General features: G+C 38.4%; 1 protein-coding gene across 12 annotated transcripts in view; it reads left to right on the top strand.

Moving 5' to 3' along the window:
- The window catches only part of ERC1 (ELKS/RAB6-interacting/CAST family member 1), a 530,770-nt gene that overhangs the window by 543 nt on the left and 503,620 nt on the right, over positions 1-26,607 (top strand). For 2 of the 12 annotated variants that reach the window (XM_049885116.1, XM_049885115.1), the window contains exon 1: positions 8,726-9,453. The exons of 8 other annotated variants lie outside the window; for them this stretch is intronic. The gene's annotated coding sequence lies outside the window, so the exon portion shown is untranslated. Of the gene's footprint in view, positions 1-8,275; positions 8,381-8,725; positions 9,454-26,607 lie in introns of those variants that run through there. 2 more of the 12 variants (XM_049885105.1, XM_049885114.1) reach the window with 2 other exon arrangements.

Genomic DNA, 26,607 nt, shown 5'->3' with positions numbered 1-26,607 from the left:
AGAAATTGGGGAGCCATGAGGTTGGGGCGCAGTCAGGGTGGATCTATGGGTTTAGGTGACCGATGTAAAATGTTGGAGATGAGGATTCCTTTTTTCCTGTTTTTTTTTTTTTTTGTGTGTGTGACACAGTGAGGTAGGAGATGAAGGGTTGTATTTCAAAAGGAAGATGGGCTGTGGATGTTGCTTTTGAGGCAGTTGGAGAAGCTATTGTACTAGGTCTCACATTTCTGTTTGAGGGTTTTGGTTATTTTTCTTATTCTAGGGGGGCGGGTGGGGAGGGTATAGGGCGCTGAGAGAAGAGAATCGCATTGCTTTGGCAAGGTTTTGATAAATTGTGAGCGTGGATAGATCTGAAGTTTTACACCCAAGAAGAGTGTGATCTTGGGTTAGACAACTTTCTTTTGGCAGCAAGCATTAGGGAATAGGTCACGTTACCCTAGTTCCTTAAAGGTGTTGTCTTCCAGTCTTTTTTCTGTGCCTAAAAGATCTTTCTATACCATCTTATTTATAAGTTTTATCCTGGCACTTCTAGAGAAGGCTTGAGAATCAGATGTTACTTTGGAGCATACATTTCTGAGTAGTAGTTGCAGGTGGTTGGGGTTGACTGCATTGGGTGAATAAAATGAACAATTTGAACAGTTCTGTTGTAGCTAATTATATGAAAAATGCCTAAATGCTTCAAAGCACGGCTGTTTTTTACAGTCCTTGTTTTCAGTAGACCTTGATATTTAGACAATTTGGGTTCAATTATTGGAGATTATTTCTCAATTGAGGATGTGTGTATAATCTTATTAAACACTATAAAAGATGAAATGAAATAATCTTTTTTTTAGGTAGGCCTCTTAATTTCTGAGGCATGTTCTTGGAGTTGAGTGCTTTTAAAATATTCTTTACTAAAATGCTAGGGGGCATTGTGCTTGACACTTTACAGGGAGATGTTACTAAGAGTAAACAGTGTTCTTCACATCAGTGTTTCACAACTTACTTAGCACAGTAAATCAGAATCTTCTTTTCTGAATTCCTGCTCCCTATTAGGTTGCAGTGTTCACTGACCTTGCATATCAGTGTCATTTAAGCTATTTCTTGCCTAGAAAACAGGTCCAGTGATAGACATGTATTATGTAATGGATAGAAGTTGTCATGACCCTCAATAACTCATTTATGGAGGAAGAGAAACCGTCATGAAGTGAAATTTAAGCAGTGACTTTCCCAAGGCTTACCCAATTTATTTGGGAAAATAGCCAGAGAAGTCTTTCGTGTGTAACCCCAAAGAGAAATATACAGATGTCAGTTTCAGTAGTTACAGGTCATTGCCTTTCTACATGCCTATTTAACGAGCAATATCTTCTAGCAAATACTTCTGCTTGTGGAGACTTACAGGGTACAGTTAAGAGGGCGTAATAGCTATTAAGTGAGAAAGGGTATGGTCTCATTTATGAGGATAAATCAAATAACTGTATTCAGACAGATTGAATTATAGGTTGGTACAGTGAATACTTTTGCTTTTGGGATAGTTACTTAAAAGGAAAAAATTAAAATTCACATATCTAGTTTTGGCTTTTCAATTTTACTTTGATTTAATTGAGTACACATGGGGTCAAATGTGACCTAAGCTACAAGGTAAAACTGTGCTGTTAAGTGATACTTGCATGACTCATAGTGGGATGTGATTCTTCTGCTTGTAGGAATGAGATCATATGATTTGAAGGAAAGTTTAAGGTAGAAATGACCTATTTCTGTTTAGAATTCCTTATGCCTGAAAAGTGCTACATTTTATTTTTCAAGAAATGTTACTTAAACATTCTTTAAAGAGGTAGAAAATCTAATCGCCAACTTTATTTGGAAAGGAAAGAGACCCTGGATAAGCAAAGCACTGCTGAAGAAGAACAAAGTAGGAGGCCTCACGCTTCCCGATCTCAGAACCTGCTATGTAGCCACAGTAGTCAAAACAGCCTCGTACTGTACAACGACAGACACATAGACGAGTGGAATAGAATTGAGAACTAAGAAGTAAATCCATCTACCTGATCTTCAGCAAAGGGCAGAAATCCATTAAATGGAGAAGAGTCCCTTTAACAGATGGTGCTGGCAAAACTGGATATCCATTTGCAGAAAAATGAAACAGGATCCACACCTCACACCATATACAAAAACTAACTCAAGATGGATCAAAGACCTAAATGTAAGACCTAAAACTATAAAGATCTTGAAAGAAAAAATAGGGACAAACCTAGGGGCCCTTAATTTATGGCACAAATAGACTATCAAACATAACTAAAAGTGCACAAACAGGAGAAGGTAAACTAGATGACTGGGATCTCCTAAAAATTAAATGCTTACGTACATCAAAAGACCTCTCCAAAAGAGTAAAAAGAGAACCTACAGATTGGCAACATTTTTTTGGCAGTGATATATCTGACAAGGGACTAATCTCAAAAATGTATAGAAAACTTCAATACCTCAACAGCAAAAAGGCAAACAATCCAATTAAAAAATTGGCAAAGGTCAAGAACACATACTTCACCAAAGAAGACATATAGGTGACCAAGAAATACATGAAGAGACACTTGTGAGCATTAGCCATTAGAGAGTTGCAAATCAAAACAACAAGGCAGTGTCATCGCACTTTGGCAATAATGACAGTGATCAAAAAAAAAAAAACCAAACAACAAATGCTGGTGAGGATGTGGAAGATTGGAACCCTTATACACTGCTGGTGGAATTGTAAAACGGCATAACCACTGTGGAAAGTGGTATGGTGCTTCCTTAAAAAGTTAGAGATACAGATACCATATGATCCAGTAATCCCACTATGTATATAATCCTAGAGAAATAAGAGCCGTGGCAAGAATAGATTTGTGCACACCCACGTTCATCACGGCATTGTTCACACTAGCAAAAAGATGGAAGCAACCTAAGTGCCTGTTAACAGATGAATAGATGAACAAACTACGGTACTCACACACAATGGAATACTATACAGTGTTAAAGAATAAAGGTGAACCTGGATGGACCTGGAGAACGTTATGCTAAGTGAAATAAGTCAAATACAAAAGGACAAATATTGTATGAGACCACTATTATAAAAAGTAAAGAAAAGGTTTTACACATAGAGAGAAACATTCTTTGATGGTTACCAGGTATGGGGGGGGAGAGAGGGGAAATCGCTAACTAGAGAGTAGAAATGCATTAACTTGAGTGAAAGGAGAGGCAGTACACAATAAGGGGGAGGTCAGCACAACATGCCCAAGGCAAAGGAAGACACCGGGGGTAAGGAGGTACGCAAGAGTAAAAGGCAACAATGGTAAATACTGTTAGGTACACAATCCTGCAATAACAGTAATAAACAGTAATTTATGAGTGGATACATACGTAGATACATGTGCTGAACAGGTGTGGATGGTGTATGGGAGTAAACCAAGGAGCCTGTGTAGGTTTGTCAGAGGATATTTCTACATAGATATTTGTATGTGCTACAAATATATCCATGTATATAGTAGAGCACAGAGGGGGCAAAATTATGAAAACTCCTTAACCAAATACCTTGAGGGACCGAGTCACAGGGCTTGAGGACCGTAGTCTTGGGGGACATCTAGGTCAATTGGCATAACATAGTCCATAAAGATAATGTTCTACATCCCACTTTGTTGAGTAGCGACTGGGGTATTAAAAGCTTGTGAGCAGCTATCTAAGATACAACTATCGCTCTCTTCCCATCTGGAGCAAAGAAGAATAAAATCAGAGACTCAAGGAAACAATTAGTCCAAAGGACTAATGGACCACAGGAAACACAGCCTCTGCTAGCCTGAGACCAGAATTAGATGGTGCTGGCTTTTTTTTTTTGGCTACCACTGCAGACTGCTGTGAACAGGATCACAGTAGAACGTCCTGGACAGAGTGGGAGAAAAATGTAGGACAAAATTCAAATTCATAAAAAAGACCACACTTGCTGGAGTGATAGAAACTGGTGGACCCCTGAGACTATGGCCCTTAGGCATCTTTCAAACCTGAAACAACCCACTCCCAGAGATCACCTTTCAGCCAAATAACATATGGGCCTGAAAAGTGAACAGTAACACCTGTGAGGAACATGCTCCTCAGAACAATTAACCTTAAGAGACCAAAAGGGCAGCATTTGCTCAGAAACTAAGTTCAAAAGGCAGGAAGGGGCAGGAAAGATGGGTGAATGGAAATGGCTAACCTAGGGAGTTAGTGGATAGAGTGCTGTCACACTGAGGTGATGGCAACTAATGTCACAAAACAAGATGTGTATAAATTGTTGAATGGGAATCTAATTTGCTCTGTAAACTTTCACCCAAACCATAATAAAATGTTCCACCCCCCAAAAAAAGTCACGAGTCATAACTAGTTTTTTTCTTCATTATTAAAATTGTAGATAAGTATTTAAGTCTGCTAAGTAAACGTTACATTAAGACTTCTTGTTAGCTTCTGTCAACTTTTTTCTGTCAACTCATGGAGACCTCATGCGTTACAGAGTAGAACTGCTCCATAGGGTTTTCTTGATTGTAATCTTTATAGAAGCAGTTTGCCAGGCCTTTCTTTTGCGGAGCTGATGGGTGGGTTCAAGCTGTTAGCTTTTAAATTAGCAGCCAATCACAAACTGCTTGCGCCATCCAGACTTTTAAGTTTAAGACTGGAAACTTAAAAAGTGACGGTTTTCATAGTAACAGGTGCTCTTTTTCTGCACTATGTTTATGCTTTTAGAAGGTAGCATAAGAGCAGACAAATGTGTGTTTTACACATATTGTATCAGAAGCATTGGTGGAGGAAGATCAGAGAATGAAGCAGTTTGGTTAATCAAATGATAATAAGTACATCAGTTATCAATTTTCAGAGAAATATAGTGTAGAACATGCAGAGATTATGTAGAGTATAATTCTATGGCTCTTCAGGTTTTTCAGTGCCTTGGAGTCAGAGTGAGTTCAAATCCTGACTTTGCCATTATGTGACTGAGGACAAAGTCCTTAACCTCCGTGTGCTTTAATTTCATCATCTGCAAAATGGGAATAATAACAGTTGGACCAGTTATGGATTGAATTGTGTCCCCCAGAAATACGTGTTGTAAAACATAGCTTTTATGCCTGTGGTTATAATCTCATTTGGGAATGGGTTGTCTTTGTTATGTTAATGAGACAGGATTAGTGTAGAGGGTATTTTGAGTCAGTTTCTTTTGAGATATCAAAGATTAAACGCAAGCCAGCAAGCAGAGATGGCTGAATACAGATGCCAGGCATGTGAAGATTGCCCAGGAGCAGAAGCTCAGAAGAGACAAGGACCTTCCTCCAGAGCTGACAGAGAGAAAGCTTTCCCCTAGAACTGGCACTCTGAATTTGGACTTCTAGCTTCCTAGACTGTGAGAAAATAAATTTCTGTTTGTTAAAGCCACCCACTTGTGATATTTCTGTTGTAACAGCACTAGATAACTAAGATGGTACTCAGCCTTGTAAAATGGTTAGATGACTTAATTCCTGTATTTAGAATAGTTCTGGTTTAACTTATTTAATAGCTGGATTAATTTATTGACCTTTTACTGTGAACTTTGTTTATTTATCCATTACATATGGGCGTGTGTATATATATGTATGCACACACACATACATACATATGTATACATATATACAGGATTCTCTGGGTGGCACAAATGGTTAAGTGCTTGACTGTTAGCTGGAAGGTTGGCGGTTTGAACCCACCCAAGGGTGCCTTGGAGGACAGGTGTGGTAATCTGCTTTTGAATGGCCACAGCCTTGAGAACCCTATGGAGCAGTTCTGCTCTGCACACAGGGGGTCACCATGAGTTGGAACTGACTGGATGGCAACTAGCCACAAGGTATATATATTGAGCACCTATTACGCACCACATGTTCTGGGTACTGGCGATACAACTGAACAAAGCAGACAAAAATCTATTCTCGTGGAGCTTTTGTATTCTAGTTAGAGAGACAAGTAATAAAATAAATTGCATAGTAAATTAAAAGTGGATAAGTGCTATGAAAAGAAATTAAGCGGGAGAGGGAGATAGGTAATGGGGGCATAGGACAGGGGTGGCTGGAGGCCTTATTTTGAGGAAGGTGGGAAGCCACTGTGGAGTTTTTAACGAAGGAATGATATAATCTGACTTAGGTTTTAAAATAATTGCTCTGTATGTATGTAGTATGGGAACTTACAGTGCAAGACAGAAGCAAGGACACTAGTCAGGAGGTTAGATTGTAATATTCCAGGCCAGAGTAGCTCTGACTAAGGTGAAGTGGTGAAGAGTGTGTGGATTTTGGGTATGTTTTAAAGGCAGAGCAATTAGTGTTTGGTGGTGATTGGATGTGGGATGTGAGCAGAAGATAAGGGATAACTAAGGCTTTTGGCCTGAGCAACTAGAAAAAAAAATTCCAGTAACTGAGATGGAGAAGGCTGTTGGTGGAGCAAGTTTGGGAAGAGATCGGAAGTTTAGGGGAGATGTCTAGGTTTTAGTGAGAAATTTAACTGTTGTCAGGTTATATATGGTATTTAAAATTATGAAATGGCTGAGATCATCAGGGAATGAATTTAGATAGAGAAAAGATCCCAACATCTGAGCCTTGGGTACACCGATTCATTTATTTATTCATTCAAGTTATTTATTATGATTCTAGGTACTTTTTTAGGCACTGGAGTGAACAGAACTGACAAAAATCCCTGCCTTCCAAGGTCATGGAAGCTCCATAGCACATCCAGACTCCCTGAGGGATTGAAACATTGGGCTGAGGGCTGTGGAGACCATAGTCTTGGGGAACATTTAGCTCAATTGGCATAACATGGTTTATAAAGAAAGTGGTCTACATTCTACTTTGGTGAGTAGCATCTGTGGTCTTAAAAGCTTGTGAGTGGCCATCTAAGATACTCCACCAGTCTCAGCCTATCTGGAGCAAGGGAGAATGAAGAAAACCTAAGACACAAGAGAAAGATTAGTCCAACTACTACGGTCTGCACCAGACTGAGTCCAGCACAACTACATGGTGCCTGGCTACCACCATTGACTGCTGTGACAGAGATCACAATAGAGGGTCCCAGACAGAGCTGGAGAAGAATGTAGAAAAAAATTCTAACTCAAAAACAGACCAATCTTACTGGCCTGAGAGAGACTGGAGAAACCCTGAGAATATGGCTCCCAGACACCTTTTTAGCCCAGTAGTCAAGTCCCTCCTAAGGTTCACCCTTCAGCCAGAGATTAGACAGGCCCATAAAACAAAACGAGACTAAAGGGCACACCAGCCCAGGGACAATGACAAGAAGGCAGGAGGGGACAGGAAATCTGGTATTATGGAACCTAGGGTCGAAAAGGGAGAGTGTTGACGTGTTGTGAGCTTGGTAACCAATGTCACAAAATGGTATGTGTACTAATGGTTTAATGAGAAGCTAGTTTGTTCTATAAACCATCTAAAGTACAATTAAAAAAAAAATACATTAGGTGGAATTGAAAAAAAAAGAAGAATCCCTGCCTTCATGGAACTTACATTCTAGATAACACTGGGGAACGAATAGGAACTCAACAAAGGGGGTTGATAAGAGACCATTGAGTTAGGAGGAAAACCAGGGAAGTGTGATGTACTGGAAGTGAAGGAAAGGAATTTTCAAGGAGGAGGGAATGATCAACTCCTATTGTTTAAAGATGCGTCAGAGCATTGGGTAAGAGAATTTTGCTTGATGAGAATGTCTAGTAACAGAAATGACTAAATGCTTTTCAGTGTGAGGTGAATGAGACAAGTGTAAGAATGGTTCAATTTTTTACTTCTCTGAACCCACTTGAAAAAAAATTTATTCTTTTCAGAACAAAATAGGCAGCCTGGGAGTGTATGCCTGTACTAAGAGTATGCGTGTTGAGTTTTTGCGTGGTGTTGTTTCTAATCTTATGCATGCTTATTTTTTTTAAAAAATAGATAATACATGTACCAAATCAGAAGGTATGAAAGAGTGTACCGGGAAAAGTAAGTCTCTCCTGTCCCATCCGGTTCTCCTTTCTGGAGGCAACCACTGCTTCCAGTTTCTTGCTTTTCCTACCAGTGAAATTCTGTGGATATACAGGCAATAATATGGCGCTTAGCTATCTTAAAATGAGTAAATATAACTAATATTTTCTCTTCTAGGCATTTTTTGCAGGCTAAATATTTGTTTTCATAATTTAAGTCTAGCTACCTGCAGACCATTTTGTTTCGTAAAGCTGTATTGAGATGTAATTTGAATACCATACAATTCACCTGTTTAAAGTATACAGTTTAGTGGTTTTGGTATATTACAGAGTTGTGCTACCATCAGTATGATCAATACTGGGATATTTTCATCGCCCTAAAAAGAAGTTAGCAGTCACTTCCCTGGCCTTTTGATTTTTATAGTAAGTATTAATTGTTTTGCTTAGTATGTGGGGAAAATGTTTGTGGAATGCTTTGTTACCAACTAAATGGAAGCCATTTAGTGTGTACTTTTAATAGTCTCAAATTGAATAGAAACGTTGTTATGTTTAGTTGCCTTTGAGTCACTTCCTACTCCTCATGAACCCACGTGCTACCGAGTAGAACTGCTCCACAGGGTTTTCAAGACTGTAATCTTAACAGAAACAGATTGTCAGACCTATCTGTTTCCCCGGTATTGCTGGGTGGGTTTGAACCACCAACCTTTATTTAGGTTAGCAGATGAGAGCAAGCCATATGTGTAGAAGTTAAATTAGATTTTTTTTTTCTTTTTAGTTGAGTGAATACTTGTGAAATGTTTTAATTTTCTAAGCACCTTGTTTTTATCGTTCATTAATTTATCAAATACTGGTGCTCCAATCCCGGGCTAGGCCAGATGGATTCCATGGTGAATAAGCGATGGGGTCCTTATTCTTACAGAGCTTCAGTCTAGTGGGAGAAGAGGAGAAGTTAACAAATTTGTGGTATGCTGAGATGAGTGCTTCAACCAGTGAGGTGACGTATAGGTGCTACATAGGAGGGGACCCTAAGCTGGACTGTGGGAAGATCTAAGATGAGGTCTTAAGGATAGGTAGGATCTGGCTAAATTCAAAGGGTGCAAGCAGAGGGAACAGCACGACCACAACCCAAGGCAAGAGAAAGTTTTAGGGCAATTTGGATGATCTGTAAATAGTTCGGTATGGCTGTAGTGTTGAGTGCTAATGTGAGGGGTCCTGTCACTCCCCCTTTCTTTTGTTTGCTTGACAGCTATTTTAAGGCTCATTGGTGGGTTGAAAGAAAAGGTTGAGAAAATAAAATTAGGTAGTTTTACTCCCACATGTTAGTATTTCTGGGCAAAGTTTGGTTTATTTCTTATGGTATTGTTCAAAGAGTACCTCTTAACTGTTTCAGGATCCATGGTGATTGTGACTAGAAAGTATATGCTGGAATGGGAGGCATTATTTTGTCAAGTTTTGCTGAGTTGTTGCTTCAAGAATTAAAGATACACTACTGACCTGTGAGTTTTATTTTTCTGTTTTTCCCTGACTTTTATTCTCCCACCCAGATGTATATCTTCCCAGTGTATATTAAATGTGCTTAGGTAATTTCTTAAAAAGACCATTTTGTCTTTAGGAAAAGATTATTAATAAAAGGGAAATTAAGGAGAGAATACATTTAGGAAAATAATAGGGCAGTAGAACTTTACCAGGTTTTTGTGAAGCATTACCAGTGAATTAAACCAGTGAATTATTGTTGTTTTTGTTCATTGCTGCATCTGTGGTGTCTAGAACAGTGCCTGGCATATAATAGGCGCTCCATAAATATTTGCTGAATGAATGAATGAAAGAAAAAACAATGGGCTAAGTAGATGGGGAAAAGGGGAGAGGTAGGTTACATGGCTAATTGAGCCCTGGTAGTGCAGTGACTTAAGTGCTTGACTGCTAACCAAAAAGTTGGTGGTTTGAACCCACCAGCCACTCCATGGGAGAAAGATATGGCAGTTGTGTGACCCTATTTGCTCTCCCTATAATGTGACAACACACTCTTCCTTTCCATCCTGGATTTCCCCTGTCCATTCAACCAGCTCCCGTCTCTTTCTGCCTTCTCATCTTGCATCTGGAGAAGAGCTGCCCATTTAGTCTCATGTATCTACTTGAACTAAGGAGCACACTCTTCACCAGTATCATTTTATGTCTTATCTATTTATTTGTCTGAAGAGTTGGCTTTGGGAATGATTTTAGTCCTGGTTAAGAGAGTCTGGGGGCTATGTCTTCTGGGGTTCCTCCAGTCTCAGACGATTAAGTCTGGTATTTTTACTAGAATTTGAGTTCAGCACCCCACTTTTTTCCTGCTGTGTCAGGGACTTTCTGTTGGGTTCAGTGTCAGGGCAGTCATTGGTGGTTGCCAGGCACCATCTAGTTCTTCTGGTCTCAGGCTGATGGAGCCTCTGGTTTATGTGGCCCGTTCTGTCTCTTGGGCTAATATTTTCCTTGTGCCTTTGGTTTTCTTCATTCTCCTTTGATCCAGGTGGGTTGGGACCAATTGATGTATCTTAGATGGCCGCTTGCTAGCGTTTAAGACTTCAGACGCCACTCACCAAAGTGGAATGCAGAACATTTTCTTAATAAGCTTTGTTATGCCAGTTGACCTAGATGTCCCCTGAAACCATGGTCCTCAGGTCCCCACCACTGCTACTCTGTCTCTCAGAGTGTTTGATTGTATTCAGGAAACTTCTTAGCTTTTGGTTTAGTCTGGTTGTGCTGACTTCCCCTGTGTTGTGTGTTGTCCTTCCCTTCACCTAAGATAATTCATGTCTACTCTCTAGTTAGCGAGTACCCTCTCCATTCCTCCCCACCCTTATAACCATCAAAGAATGTTTTCTTCTATGTTTAAACCTTTTCTTGAGTTCTTATAATAGTGGCCTCATACAATATTTGTTGAGGCTGATTTTTGCCAGCTGATGCTTTCATTCTCTTTAGGGAACAGTATGGTGGGTCTAGTACTTTTTTTTTTTTTTTAATTGTGATAAAAATGTATATAACAAAACATTTGCCATTTCAACATTATTTACAGGTATAACTCCATGACACTACTTTGTCATGTTGTGCAACTGTCACCACTCTCTTTCCAGAATTTTCCCCTGAGGCGTAACTCAGTGTTTCCCCCTTTCTCCTGCCCCCGATAACTCTGGTCTCTGTACATTTGCCTGTTCTTGATATTTCATATAATTGGGTAATACAGTATTTATTCTTTTGTGATTGATTTATTTCACTTTGCATAGTGTTTTCAAGGTTTGCTCATGCTATAGCATGTATCTGGAGTTCATTTCTCTTCATTGGTGAATAATTTTCCAGTGTATGTATCTACCACATTTTGTTTATCCATTCATCTGTTGTAGACATTCCAGTTGTTTCCACCTTTCGGCTATTGTAGATAGTGCTGCAGTGAACATTGGTACATAAGTATCTGTTTGAAATCTTCACCAACACTTGTTTCCCTGTTTTTTTTTTTTTTAACTTTTTCTGATCGTAGTCATCCTACTGTGGCTGTAGAGTCAGTGCCGACTGATGGTGACCTCCTGTGTGTCAGACTAGAACTGTGCTTCGTAGGGTTTTCAGTGGCTGCTTTTTCAGAAGTAGATTTCTAGGCTTTTTTTTTTTTTTTTTTTTTGAGGCACTTCTGGGTCAATTTGAACTGCGATCCTTTTGGTTTGAGTATTAACTGTTTGTGCCATCCAGGGACTCCATCCTAATATCTCTTTGTGGTTTTCATTTGCATCTCCCTAATGATGTATGGGAAACCCTGGTGGCGTAGTGGTTGAGTGCTGCGGCTGCTAACCAAAAGGTCTGCAGTTCGAATCTACCAGGCGCTCCTTGGAAACTCTGTGGGGCAGTTCTACTCTGTCCTATAGGGTCGCTATGAGTCGGAATCAACTCGACGGCAGTGAGTGGGTTTTTAATGATGTATGATGGAACTCTGGTGGTGCAATGGTTAAGTGCTTGGCTGCTAACCGAAATGTTGGTAGTTTGAACGCACCCAGTGGCTCCACCAGAGGAAGACCTGGTGATTGGCTTTTGTAAAGATGACCCCGTAAAAAACCAAACCCATTCATCTGTTGGTAGGCATTCCAGTTGTTTCTACCATTTGGCTGTTTGACAGTTGTAGTTAATGAGAAGGAAAATACGACTCTTAAAAACGGACATGGTATCTTTCATTGAGCTAATATGGAAGATGGAATTAGAAAGGAAATCCGAACTTATGAAAAATTTAAATTACAGACTATTGGGAAGGAAATTCTGTTGTATTATTGCTTAGCATAAATCAGTAGAATTGATAAAATATTACTGACTATAAATGCTGCTGGACTTGGTTTAGTAAAAAGACTAGACTGAGGCGTAGTTACTTTAAAAATTATGTTTTCTTAAACAGGTAAAATAATTATGTGACTAATTTGCTTAACAGATTCTCTGTGGATTGTTGTTACTTTCTCCTTGTGTAACTTTGGGCAAGTTACTTTGTTGTCTAAAACTTAAATTTCTTGTCTATAAAATGGAGATGATAGACCCACTTCATGTGATTGTTGTGACCAATAAATGAGATAATAAATGTAGGACTTCTAGCAGAGTGCTTGGATCGTTGTAAATGCTCAATAAATGTCAACTGCTAGGATGATGCTGCTGGTCGTGGCGATAGTGATGGTAAAGATAAAGATGGTGCCTGACTTACGGAGTCTCTTAGGACATTTGGGGGAACTTCAGAGAGTCATTAGAAGACTGGAGAATGGCACCTGTCATGTTAATTTTTTTCTAGGAGGAAGGAAGTGGATACAAAAGACTGTAGACCAGCACTGTCCAATAGAACTTTCTTTGATAATGGAGATGTTCTATATTGTCACTGCCTAATACAATAGTTACTAGTCACTTGTTGCTGTTGAACGCTTGAAATGTGGCTCTTGTGAGATATGGAATTGTTAATTTTGTTAAAACTGATTTAAATAGCCACTTGTGACTGGCTACTGTGTTGGACAGCACAGTTACCCAGTTTTAGACTTGATGAATCTACTATTGCCCTCTAGCAGTATTTGAGCACAGATTATTTAAAGGCAGTTTTAGAGACTTTGACAAGGCAAATAGTGATCACGAGGACCCGGCATGGATTCACTAAGTCACGTCAGAGAATAATTCTGGTTTCCTAGAATTGACATGGTTACTAGGCTGATAAAAAGGAAATACAGTAGTTATAATGTATCTAGACTTCAACTAAATCTTTTCATGCTATCTTTGTGGGAAATATTAAAAAAGTCCTTGATCTCATGACTGTTCATTACCGAGTAGATAGGTATATGACTAAATAGTTGATGAGTGAATGAGTGGATAATAGTACAATTAAGTGAATTTGTAACTTTTTAAATGACTGTAACCAGAGGATGGAAAGTTGCTTATTCGAGATGATGGGTTTGAGGAACGTGTTAGAGGACTCATCTATGTGTTCACTGAAATGACCCATGATGGTGGCAGGAGTGGTAAAGTAGAAGATGGTGGTGTCTGTAACTTAGTTGCCAGCATATCCTCATCGAGTGTTGGGGATGTCCAGGTTGTCATTAGCTGAGTGAAGGGGAGAAGGTAAAAGGATATGTTGTTGAATAGCATGAGAATCAGATTAATAGGGATTTTACATGAGGCTTCAGGAATAATGGTCTGGAGGTGGCACTGAGAGAAAGGAAGATACCAACCTTATTTCCCAGTACTGAGTGTGGAATGTGACAGACTGAATACGTTCCATTTGAAAGGGCTGTTTTTTCACTGAAGGCAGAGAGGTAGCAAGAACATTTCTTGAAGAAGTTGAGGACTTTTAGAGGAGTTCGTTGGTGAATAAATTAGCTCCACAAGAGCTACTTTATTTCATGTATTGATTTCTTACTATCATCATGTAAACATGTTCAGATCTCTCTTATTCTAACAAAAAACTCCAACTTCATACCTTCCCTAACTATTGTTACAAGTTGCTCTCTCCTTTATAGCCAACTTTTAAAGAGTTGTCTGCATTTGCTGTACGTCTCCATTTTTTTCACCTGTCATTTTCTTCTCAGTCTGTTTCTATCTTGTTTATATCCGCTATTTCACTGTAACTGCTTTGCTGGGGTTTCTAATGTCCCTGAAACCAATGGCTGTTTTTCTGTCCTCATCTTATTTAACCTCTTAGCAGCTGTATTAGTTGTCTATTGCCACGTGACAAATTACCCCAAAATCTAGCAGCTTAAAACAACAAACATTATTATTTCACAGTTTCTGTGGCTCAGGAATTCTGATGTGGTACCTCTGACTCAGGGCTTCTCATCAGGTTGCAGTCAAGGTGTTGACTGGGGCTGCAGTCATCTCAAAGCTCCAATGGGGGAGGACCTATTTCCGAGCTCACTCAGGTGACTGCTGGCAGGCCTCAGGTCCTTGCTGACTGTTGGCTGGAGAAATCAGTCCGTTACCACTTGAGTGCCTCCGTGGGACTACTGACAACAGGGTACTTTGCTTCTTCTAGATCAAGGGCTCTGTGGGGGAAGGGGAGGAGATGTTACTCAGTCTTTTTGTAACTTAATCTCAGAAATGAAATTCTGTCACTTTTGCAGTGTGGTTCTGCATTGGTTAATGTCCATGACACTTTCTGTGAAATAGTAGGTTATGTGATTTGAATGTTGTGTGAATACCGTATTACTGACAGTCCCCGGGTTATGTACGTCTGACTTGTGGGCAACTTGAATTTAAGAACAGATTGCCAAAAGCCTATCATATTAAAAGTTTAAGTTAAATCCTGTGGTTTGTAATGACAAGCGCAAATACTACTTTGTGATGCTCATGAAAGCATTGCGCCATTTGGAAGTGTTTCTTAAGTGTTTTATATGCATACCCATAAAACCAAACCCATTGCTGTCAAGTCAATTCAGACTTATAGCTGCCCTGTAGGACAGAGTAGAACTGCCCCATGGTTGCCAAGGAGAGGCTGGTAGATTCAAACTGCCGACCTTTTGGTTATCAGCCTGAGCTCTTAACCACTGCACCACCGGGGCTCCTTTATATGCACAAGAAGGTAAAATCATACTATATACCAAGACAAATATTTGTCTGACACTAAATTAGAAGCATGTATACCTGTTGCGACTTACTTGCAAATTTGACTTAAAGACGGACATAGGACTGGATCTTGTTTGTAACTGGAGACTGACTGTACATGTGTTACATGGGGGAAGCTGTCGCGCTCACTACGTCTGGTTACTTCCACTATGTCCCGTTCTGTGATTGAGATTTCTGAACTCTACCTTATGGGACCACAGATGCATATGTGGTCAGACATTGCCCAAATGGATGTTATGCGGCACATGATTGTATGTGTATTTTTTTAAAGCATCAACCAGGATTTTCTTCAAAAGTTCAAAATGAGGATTGTTTCTTTATTTAAGAAATTCATATTAAAATCCCTTTAAATAGTATAGCAAAAAAATAATTTGCTATACTAAGTTTTATTTTCATATTTATCCAAGAGTACACATCTATTTCCTTTTTTCCTCTTTCTTCCCTCATTCAAAAATGTTTACGGAAGATCTAATATACTTCATTTATATAATACAACTTTGTGTATTGTGCTAGGTCTTGGCAATGTCATGTTTGAGACACTGTCTCTGCCCTCAGGATGCTAATGACTGGGGTGGAAAGCAAGTAAACAGGCAATTACAATAGAGGGTGATAAGTGTTAATGATGTGGGCAAGAACAGAAAAGAGGAAGGGAGTCCAAAAGATGAGGCTGGAAATTGGGTTTGGGTGATGGAGGGCTTTGTAAACCAAGTTAGAGTTCGGACTTTAACCTTAGGGCTGTGGCAAGACATTGGAGACTTTTGGATAAAGGAGTAAGTTTTTATTTACGTTTTACAAGGAGTGAGTTGGATGAGGCTAAGTGTGGAGACCTCTTAGGGGGCTGTGGCTGTAATCCTCTGAAAGCCTTAAAACTAAAGTAGTAACAGCGGGGGGAGAGAGAAACATACAGAATTGAAAGATTTTAAGAAGGCCAGTTGAAAAAAATCAATTGTCATCAAGTTGACTCTGACTTAACGGTGACCCCACGTGTGTCAGAGTAGAATTGCGCTACATAGGTTTTCAGTGGCTGATTTTTAGGGAGTAGATCACCAGGCCTCTATGAGTTGGAATCGCTTGACAGCAACGAGTTTGGTTTTTGGTTTTCTTCCAAGGTGCCTCTGGGTGAACTCCAACCTTGCTGTTAGCAGCTGAGCATGTTAACTGTTTGTACCACCTAGGGACTGCAAATGGACTGGGTGATTTACTCTGTGTGTGTGTGTGTGTGTGTGTATATATACTTTTGTGGGAAAAGACAGATGATGGGGAGGGAAGATTAAGGTTTCATGTAAACATTTCCCAGGGGAATGAGTACTAATAAAGCTGGTATATTGTGATGTGTGAACTGTTATTTGCAGTGGGATACCTACACTTTTTCACTTAAAGTTTAAAAAAATTATGAGATGTTTCAGGCATGCAAAAAATTACAGAGAATTGTGTAATTAATACCTGTGTATCCACCACCTAGCTTAAGAAATAAAATATTATAGAGTTGAAACTCCTTGGGTAGCTCCTCCGCATTATGAGTCTCTTCATTTACTAGCAAATGATGTGGATGTTATAATCTTATCAGATAATACACACCAATATCCAAGATCTTTTGGACCAGAATTCAGAATTTTTCAGATTTTAGGAAGGTGATGTGATGCTTGTATCATACATATTATTACGTAATTCTCCATGCAGGGTCTGGGCTAGGTGCCTCAGTTCTCTTATCAAACACATTGGTATTTCAGCATATTCAGTTCAGGTCAGGTTTTGCCACCGTATGAGTTATAAAATTTTTGGGTTTTCAGAGATCTTTAGAATTTATGGATAAGGGATTGTGAACGAGTATATCTTTTCACTGTGTTTGTTTGGTTTAATGAGTCTGGAAAGATCTGTTGAATTTTGGGTTGAACTAACAATAATATAGTATGAACATGTGATATAAAATGCAAGATAATATAACTAAAGTCCAAATAATGTAATATTGTAGAATTTTAAGAAATTGGGATATACCAGTGAGAACTGGAGTCGTCGGGGAAGTCTACCCAAACTAGAACTTGACTCTCTTGAACTAAGTGGCACAGATTGCTGATACACAGAGAGAACTATGATTAATGAATTTTGTCTAAGTATCTACTTGACAAGGTCTTTGTTATGGTGAGAACTTTGATAGAACTTACATTAACTTGATTGATTAATAAGAATGAATAAGAACTACAATTAACTTGGTTGGTATAAATTTAGAGTTACTTACCCTTCCATAAAAAAAAGTGAAATGGTCACTATGACAAGTTTTAAGATTGCTCCTTTCCAGTTGATAATAGTGTCACTATTGCTCTTAGCAGAGGTACCCTTTCTGGTAGATATGTCACTGAAAGTGCCACTTTAGCCAAATTTTTATAGTTTTTGGTCTCTAGAGAATGAGGAAAATCAGATTAATGCCATAAAACCTGTTGTATGATGTTGTTATTGAGTCGGTTCCAACTCATAGCTGCCCAGTCCTGTGCCGTCTTCACAATCGCTGTTACCCTTGAGCCCATTGTTGCAGCCACTTTGTCAATCCATCTGGTTGAGGGTCTTCCTCTTTCGATGATCCTCTACTTTACGAAGCATGATGTCTTTCTCCAGGGACTGGTCCCTTCTGATAATATCTCGCCATCCTTGCTTCTAAGGAACATTCTGGTTGTACTTCTTCCAAGACAGATTTGTTCATTTTTCTGGCAGTCTGTGGTATATTCAGTATCCTTCACCAACACTGTAATTCGAAGGCATCAATTCTTCTTTGGTCTTCTTTATTCATTGTCCAGCTTTTGTGTGCATATGAGGCGATTGAAAATACCATGGCTTAGGTCAGGTGCATCTTAGTTCTCAAAGTGACATCTTTGCTTTTTAACACCTAAGACAGGTCTTTTGCAGCAGATTTGCCCAGTGCAATACAGGTATGCATACCGTAATACCTTCATATAGTCAGTTCTCAGTATTCACGGTAGTCGAGTTCTACAAAATCACTGAATTACAGAATAGGGAACCATTGCTCCTAAGGGAAATACAGAGTTAGGTTCCTGTGAGCCTCTGATCATAGCATTTTTATAGTTCAATCAATACATAACCTTGTTTTATGTGTTTTTCTGTTTTAAGACACCTTATTTAATGTATATTGTTAATTCATTGGCGCGCTGGTGGCAAAGTGGGTTAAGAGCTTGGCTGCTAACCAAGAGATCGGCAGTTTGAATCCACCAGCTGCTCCTTGGATACCCTATGGGGCAGTTAGTTCTGCACTGTCCTGTAGGGTTGCTATGAGTCAGAATTGACTTGATGGCAGTGGGTTTGTTTTGGTTTGGTTGATTGATTAACACTGAGCTAATGTCCAACAGCAGTATAACTCATGCTTATCTAACATATTTTTTTCTATAAGGCACATCACAGCCTTCGTGTGTTTGGGAACACCAGACAGTACTTTAGAACTGTGTTTTGGGAGCTGTTTTAAACAGTGAAGTCACAACAAAAAGCATGAAAATGTGAAAAAGTTGGCACTAAATAGACTGCAAAAGGGACACTTGCTTATAGTCTGAGAGCTGAAACAAGAAAGATAGAGCGCTGCCTTGTTTGACCTCAGTTGGGAACGTGTGTGTTGAGTGGCTCAAATTTTTCGCCTCTCCACACATGTCCATGAATGACTGTGAAAGCGCCCTGAGTTGATTTTGGGCTTACAAATAAATTTTTAGTGAGTAGGCAAATTCACAAACAAGGAACCTGAGAATAATGAAGAAAGATTGTACATTTCACTTACACGCTAAGGGTGGAAGCAGAGACATCTGTGCTTTAACTTGTATTTTTTTAAACATCTTCCTACTCCCAGAGATATTAGCAATAAGCATGGTGGCCTGGCCCTTTATGGTGCAAATAGTTAACAAGCTTGACTGCTAACTGAAAGGTTAGAGGTTTGCTTCCACCCAGGTACCCTTGAAGAAAGACCTGGTGATCTACTTCCAAAAAAAAAATGAGCTATGAAAACCCTAGAAAGCACTGGTCTACTCTGACACACACGGGGTCACCATGAGTTGAAATCGACTCAGTGGCAACTGGTTAAAGTTAGTGCTGGTGAATGGTGTGGAAATCTTTATTCAAACCCTCAGTTTATAGTAAGGCTTTTTTTTTTTGTAAATGTAAACATAATACCTGCTCACCATAAAAAAGCATATAAACAGGGGAAGAAATGGCTCCATATGACCTTTCAGAAATAGCTTCCATTACTATTCAAATACAGTAAGATCTCTGAGAGCTGGAACTCCATGGGACTCTTGTTTTTCTGGTTCTCACAGGTTTTCTGCCTTTGACAGGGTGCAGTCTGACCACTTTTCTGTCAGTCTCTATTAGTGGAAAATATTTAAGTTTGCCTTCTCTGATGGAATTCTGCCTTACACCGTTCTGGCTTTTGCAGGTTTTACTGTAATTCTTATGTATCTACAAAACATAGGAAATACTTCCTATGTGTATGTAGTACATACATATATGTATATGCTTTAGTACACAAATAAGATTGTATTCACATTCTTCTGTAATTTGTTTTCCATTTCACAATATATCATAGATATATTTGCATGTTAGATATATTTACTTAAAAGTTATTTGTAACAGCAGCATTATATTTTATAGTTTGGAAATATCGCTTTATTTAGCCAACCCCTTGTTGGTGGACAGTGAAGTTCTCTCTTTTTTGCTGGTATAGACAATACAGTAATTGAACATCATTGCACATATGTCCTTGAGCCTGTGAAAATATATCTGATCTAGGAATATTTTTAAAAATGAAATTTCTAGGTCAACAGGTATTCGTATTTAAAATTTTGATACTTCCAAATTATACTTCAAAAGGATTTTAAAAAATTTGGGTGTGTTGTTAATCATTTCACAGAGAGCTTAGATAGCATGTTTCTTGGCTCTAGTAAGAAAATAAAAATTAAAAAAAAAATTAAATGATGAAATATGATGTTTTCAAATACTCACTTTCTGATCATAAATGCAAAATTACTGGTGAGTATTTAACCCACTGGACTAGTAATATTTAGATTTATGTCAGAACTTCACCGATGATGCTTTAAATAGCTAAGGGTGGTATATTGTACTTTCTAGTTCACCTAACATCTCATAGCACTTCTGTGTCAGCCTACTCAATTGTAATTAATTTGAAGTAGGTTATGCTGCTATTAAGGGATTTTCTGCTTTCATTTGCCTTGTGAATATTTGGTGCTCCTTTGGAGACTGAGTTTGTAGAAAGCTATTATTATCCTTCTAATCTGTGAAGAAAGAGTGTGAGACTGCTGTCTGCAGTTGCATGTTATGTTTGTAGCTATTTGTGGGAAGAGTGAGAATTAAAGGCTAATGTACAATCATTGTGGAAGCATTTTTATTTTTAGACACCTGAGTATACTCCGGGACTCTGAGTGGGTGTGTATGGTGTCTATTGGTGCTGTGGGGTGGGTGGCTTTTTTTCACTATTTCTCTCTCAGTATGTACTGGGATGAATGCTTTTCTTGTATGGAAAAATGATTCTGGAATTTTCTAGTATTCTTCTCTTTGCATCTTTCCTGACCTGAGAAGCTTTGTGGTGTGAATATGTAGCAGTGGCCAGGTCTGATGAACTTTTTTTTTTTTTTTAATTAAACCTCTTGGAGCTCTGGTAATAAATATGGCAAGTAGGATTTAGGGCAATAAGAAAAGCCCCGGATTGCAAAGAGTTGGCCTCCACAGCTATACCTTTTCCACGTTTCATATTTTTCTGTTTTGTCTCAGCACTATTTTGCTTGGTTCCTTTTGGAGCTTTGAAATAGATTATTCTGGCTACTGCTACTACTGCCACCACCTCCTCCTCCTCCTCATATATTCAGATTAAGGACTAGCAAAGCGTTTATCCTGTTAGGAGTTAAAACTGAAAAATTTCAGAAGGAACTTTGCTAAAGAACTAAGGGGGGGAAACCCAAATCCGGCCAGGGGAAGGGGCATTTATAGAAAGATTTAAAAGAATAAGAAATGGATTATTAAAATTAATAAATGTTCATTGTAAAAATTGTGAAATTACAGAAGCATACTATTTTTTTATTCTAACTTAATTTTTAGTTGACATTTGCTTGACTGACAGATCTACTTCATTTACTTCTACTTTATCTCAGGTTGATGTTAGAGAATGGTTGTTATATAAAGATCCTGAATGTCTGATTTAAAGTAGATTGACCCTGGTATCTTGGCCTTTTTTTTTCCTTTTTCTCCCCTCTCCTTCCTTCCACAGACCTATCTATCCATCTGTCAACAAACAATTATTGAATGCATGCTGTGTGCCAGGTACATTAGTAGGGGCTGTGGACAGTGAACAAGGTGTGTATGTGTAATTCCTGCTTTCATAGAGTTTGTGGTAAAGTAAGAAATATAGGCAAAACATGTAAAGAAAGTAATTATAAGTTGTGATAAATCACTAGGAAGGGAACATGGAATAATGTGTTCCCTATAGTTCCAACTACTACCTGGTTCTGCAGTGAATAATGTTTACATTATTTTATATTGTAAACCATTTATTGGGCTTTGTTTTGGAATTGATTTGTAGACAGAGAAGACTTAGTTATATATCAGAAAATAAATGTTATACACCTGTACCAAGTCAATGTAAAAGTAGTAATATAGGTGATCAGTGTGAGGTAGCTGGGTATACTGGAACTCTAGATTCTTCGTCTCATACCAGTATGGGTGATGGGGGCGTTAAGTTTGTTTAAATGTGATGAAAGAAAAAAAAAACCCACCCAGTGCCGTCAAGTCGATTCCAACTCATAGCGACCCTATCGGACAGAGTAGAACTGCCAAAAGAAAAAAGAAAGGTATATTACTTAAAAATTATAAAGGCAACCAGTAGAGCAACTAAAAATACACTATAACTCAACACAAACTGGGAATGAAGAGGGATCATGAACTAAACTCACCTTTTATGAAAAGACTCAAGAAAGTGTGTTTAAAGGTGATAAATCAAAGAAATAGATACATTCTTTCATTTAACATGTATTTATTGAGTGCTTTCTATGTGCTGGAAGCCCTGGTGGTGTAGTGGTTAAGAGCTATGGCTGCCAACCAAAAAGTCGGCAGTTCGAATCCACCAGGCACTTCTTGGAAACCCTATGGGGGCAGTTCTACTCTGTCCTGTAGGGTCTCTATGAGTCAGAATTGACTCAACAGCAATGGGTTTGGTTTTTTTTCTATGTGCTAGGCTTCATTCTAGGTGCTGATGTACAGCAGTGAATAGAAAAGGGAAAAATTACTACCACCATGGAACTTTCATTTTGGGAAACTGACATTACCTAAATAAAAGAGAGAAGCAAAACAAATTGTACATTATTTGGTGATGAGTGCTGTAGAGGAAGTTATAAGCACGTAATTTTAGAGTTATGGAGATAACCACTTGAATTAAAAACAGAGTGATCAACAGTGGTTACCTCTAATAAAGAGGACTGAGGGAGTAGAGACTTTTATTTCTTATTGTTTAAATTTTTACTTTCACATGCATGTATTGCTCATTTAATAATGACAGTATTTAATGCAATACATCAAATATATTAATAATATTTTCTACCAAAATGGGCACCAAATATATTTGGCGCTACACATGCTTATAATTTTTTGAAGATTATTATTTAAATTAATAGCGCATCCTTTGGACCTGGGTTCCCTGTGCTGAGAAGCTCCTCGACGGGGGGGGGGGGGGAGGGAGATTGATTCCAAGGATCTTCTCCCGGAGCCAGCAGAGAGAGAAAGCCTTCTCCTGGAGCTGGCACCCTGAATTTGGACTTCTAGCCTCCTAGACTATCAGAGAATACATTTCTCTTTGTTAAAGCCATCCACTCGTGATATTTCTCTTGTAGCGGCACTAGATAACTGAGACGATATCCAAGAGAGTTGAAAACTTAAGTTCACACAAAAACTTGTACACAAATGTTCACAGCAGCATTATTCACAATTCAAATGTGTGTCAACTGATGAATAGATAAAATGTGGAATGTCCATACAATGAAATATTATTCAGCTATAAAAAGGAATAAAGTACTGATACATTCACAACATGCATGAACCTTGAAAACATTATGCTAAATAATAAAAACCAGACACAAAAGGCTACATATTGTATGATTGTATTTATGTGAAATATCCATAATAGGCCAGCCTCTACAAGAAAGTAGATTAGTGGTTGCTAGGGACTTCTAGGAGGAGCAAATGGGTAGTGACTACTAATGAGTATGTGATTTCTGTTTGGGATGATGAAAACGGTTTGGAGTACGTGGTGATGGTTGCAAAACTTTGTGAAGACCACTGAACTGTACACTTCAGAAGGGTGAATTTTATGGCATGTGAATTATATTTCAAGAAAAAATGCTAAAGCAAAAATGAAAAGGCATACAAAGAAAAGTGTATTCTCAGTGGGACATAGAGGGAGAAAACAGAGGGCAGCAGAATTTCTAATATGGGACTTTTACCAAACCAAAAATGTTCCTATGGAGGTTCAAATATGCCCCCATCTACCGTCAGCTTGGGACTCTATTAGAGTGAACTGCTATTATTGGTGATAATATATCATAGCCCTTTTGTTGGGCTGGGAAAATGATTAAGGATCATCAATGGATTGGAAAGAGGCAAAACATAAATAGGCAGGGAGTATATTTAGGAGAATATATGTAGAACCCAGGTGAACCAGCGGGCACACCTTGGTTGTAATAATATTGGCCAGCTGAGGTTGGGGGCTGAAATTAAAATTTTAAATGTAGGGGTGGAAAGGAAATATGTTAGAAAGATAAAACAGTGATTAGTTAGTTAATGGCAGTTGAGGAGAAGGCTAACACAAGGAAGAGTCATAACTAGTTCTGTAAACTAGGGAACATAAGAGAAAGGACATGTTTTTGGGAAAATATGTATTTAGTTTTAGAACTGTTGAGTTAGCTGAGGGACATCTTGGCCGAAATAAATGTATAGTAGGTCGTTGGTCATACAAGTCTCCAGTCCAAGAGAAAGGCCAGAGTTGGAAATGGTTGAAAAAACCTAAACAAATAAGTAATACTTGAAACAAGTTAGAAAAGTGGCTCTGAATACTATTGCCTGGAGCAGATAATATAGAATGAGACAAGGACATGGTTGAGGACAGCTCTAAGATTTACCAGTATTTTAAATGTAGGCAGAGGAAGAGGAGTAGCCAGTAAAAAGTATTCAAAAATAATCAGAGAGAGAGGAGAACCAGAAGAGTAGGATCAAAGAAGCCTAGGTTAGAGTTTCAAGATAAAAGTGGTCAGTACTATAATGTCAGATGCAGTAGACGTGAAGCGAATCCATTGAGTTTGGGTATAAGGAAGACATCCTGACTTTATTCTAGAAGTGGTGAGTGGGAGTTTTAAGTACCTAGAGGGTGAGAGCATTATCTTAGGGCAGTATATCATTCCTGTTGGAAGTTCCTATGTTCTTCTCTCCAAAATAGTTGTATTGTTTTTCATGATTATAAAAATAGTGTGTGCTCATGGGGGGAAAAACACACAGGTTAGAAAGATGTATAAAAGAAAGTAAAATAACCAGAACTCTCACTTCCCAGAGTTTTATATCCTGCTGTAACTTTTTTTTTTTCTTTTGAAAACACAGATGAAATCCTTCTATATCTGTTGTTTATAAAATCTTCTTTTTTTCTCTTTGGTTTGACAATATATCACAAATATCTTTCTGTATCATTATATAGAGCTATGTCTCATAATGAGATAGTAATCCATTTTATAGTTGTATCATAATTTATGTAGCCAATGACCCATTGTTGGGCATTTAGATTATAATTTTTTCCACTCTTATGAACATAGTGGGGTCAGGGAGAAATACATGTAGGACCTAGGTGATCCACCTGGGCACATTTTGGTACTCCCTTGCCTCATTTTAACTGTGAATGGACATATGCAGCACTCCGGCCTGAGATAAACATGATTGTCAAGGGCTCAGACTCCTTAGGAATGACAGTTTGGGTCGTACCATCAGGTGATCCACCAAGACTTGTTGAGGCGATAACAAAGGTTGAGTGGAATTTAGAATAGTGGAGGAAGGAGAAGATAGGTACTAGTTGTGGTCCTGAGCCCAACACCAGCTGTAGTTTGTTCCAGTAACTTTCCTCTTTTAAGTTTCCCCCCAAGGACAGAGGCCCATGAGAACCATGGAGAAGCTGCTCTGTGTCCTTGCATGGAGAAGTAGATGTATGTGATGCTAGGGATGGACTGTGGCCTCCATGACAATGTCCTGTTCAGGTTTCCTATTGTGGAAAGCATAATTGACTTACTTTCTCCATTGAATTACCTTTAAATTTTTGTCAAAAACCAATTGTCCGTATATGTGTGGATGTATAACTAATTTTTAAATTATAAAGGTAATGCATATTCATGTTAAAAACCTTTGAGTGCAGGAAAAATGTAAAAAGCTACTTTTCCCCACAATCTGTTGTATTCCTCCAGAATTAAAAAAAAAAGTGTATATATATGTATATAGTTTCATATATACACAAACACACGTTTATCAGTAGTTTTCAAACTTCTGTGTGATTAATAATTGCCATATTTTATGCAAATAATGCACACCTTCTATGTTTGCCTGTCTACTGCGCCCTCCCCTGTGAGATATTTTTGTAAGTGCAGTATGTTAATTTCTTTTTTACAACAACATGTAAACAAAAAAATTGGTATAGTGACACCTAGGAGAATTCTTCACAGGGAGAGGGAGTGGTTAGCAAACAAATGTAGAAGGCAGGTGTTATTTGCGTAAAATACAGAACCTGGGATGCTTCTTAAAAATGTAAATTTCTGGGCCCATATTGATTTACCAGTTCTTGTGTTGTGGTTCAGGATTCTTGATTTTGAATTACCTCATGTGACTGCTGGTGGTCCATGAATTACACTTTGAGAAGCCATGATATATTGATCTTTTTCGTAAAGCAAAAACTATAGATTGAATCATACTATATATAGTGCTCTGGGGCCCTGGTGGCTCATTGGTTAAGAGCTTGGCTGCTAACCAGAGGTCAGCAGTTTGAATCTACCAGCTGCTCCTTGGAGACCTTATGGGGTAGTTCTAGTCTGTCCTGTAGGGTTGCTGTGAATCAGAATTGACTCCACAGCAAAAGGTTATATGTAGTGTTCTATGTCTTTTTTTTTTTTTTTTTAATTAATAATATATCTTATATATCTTGTATCTCTTTCCATACCAGTACCTGCAGATTTACCGTTTTCTTTTAAATAGTTCCATAGTATTCTGACAAAGCTGTTACTAGAGTCTTGTTATTTCAAAGAATTCTGCTGTATATTCTTGTTTATTCAGTTTTCTGCTTATGTGAAAATATTTGTAAGATAAAATCCTAGAAATAGAGTGAGATTTACTGAAAACTTACCAAGAACTCACTTACTGATTTGATCTTCTTGGCCATCTTATGAGGAAGATATTCTGCCTGCTTCATCAGTGAGGACACTGAGACTCTAAGAAGCTCATTTTTTTTTGTTGAAAGTATTACATTTAAATAATAG

This window comes from Elephas maximus, chromosome 4 (assembly GCF_024166365.1).
Source record: "Elephas maximus indicus isolate mEleMax1 chromosome 4, mEleMax1 primary haplotype, whole genome shotgun sequence".
NCBI lineage: Eukaryota > Metazoa > Chordata > Mammalia > Proboscidea > Elephantidae > Elephas > Elephas maximus.
This window is presented reverse-complemented; position numbering and strand designations above follow the sequence as displayed.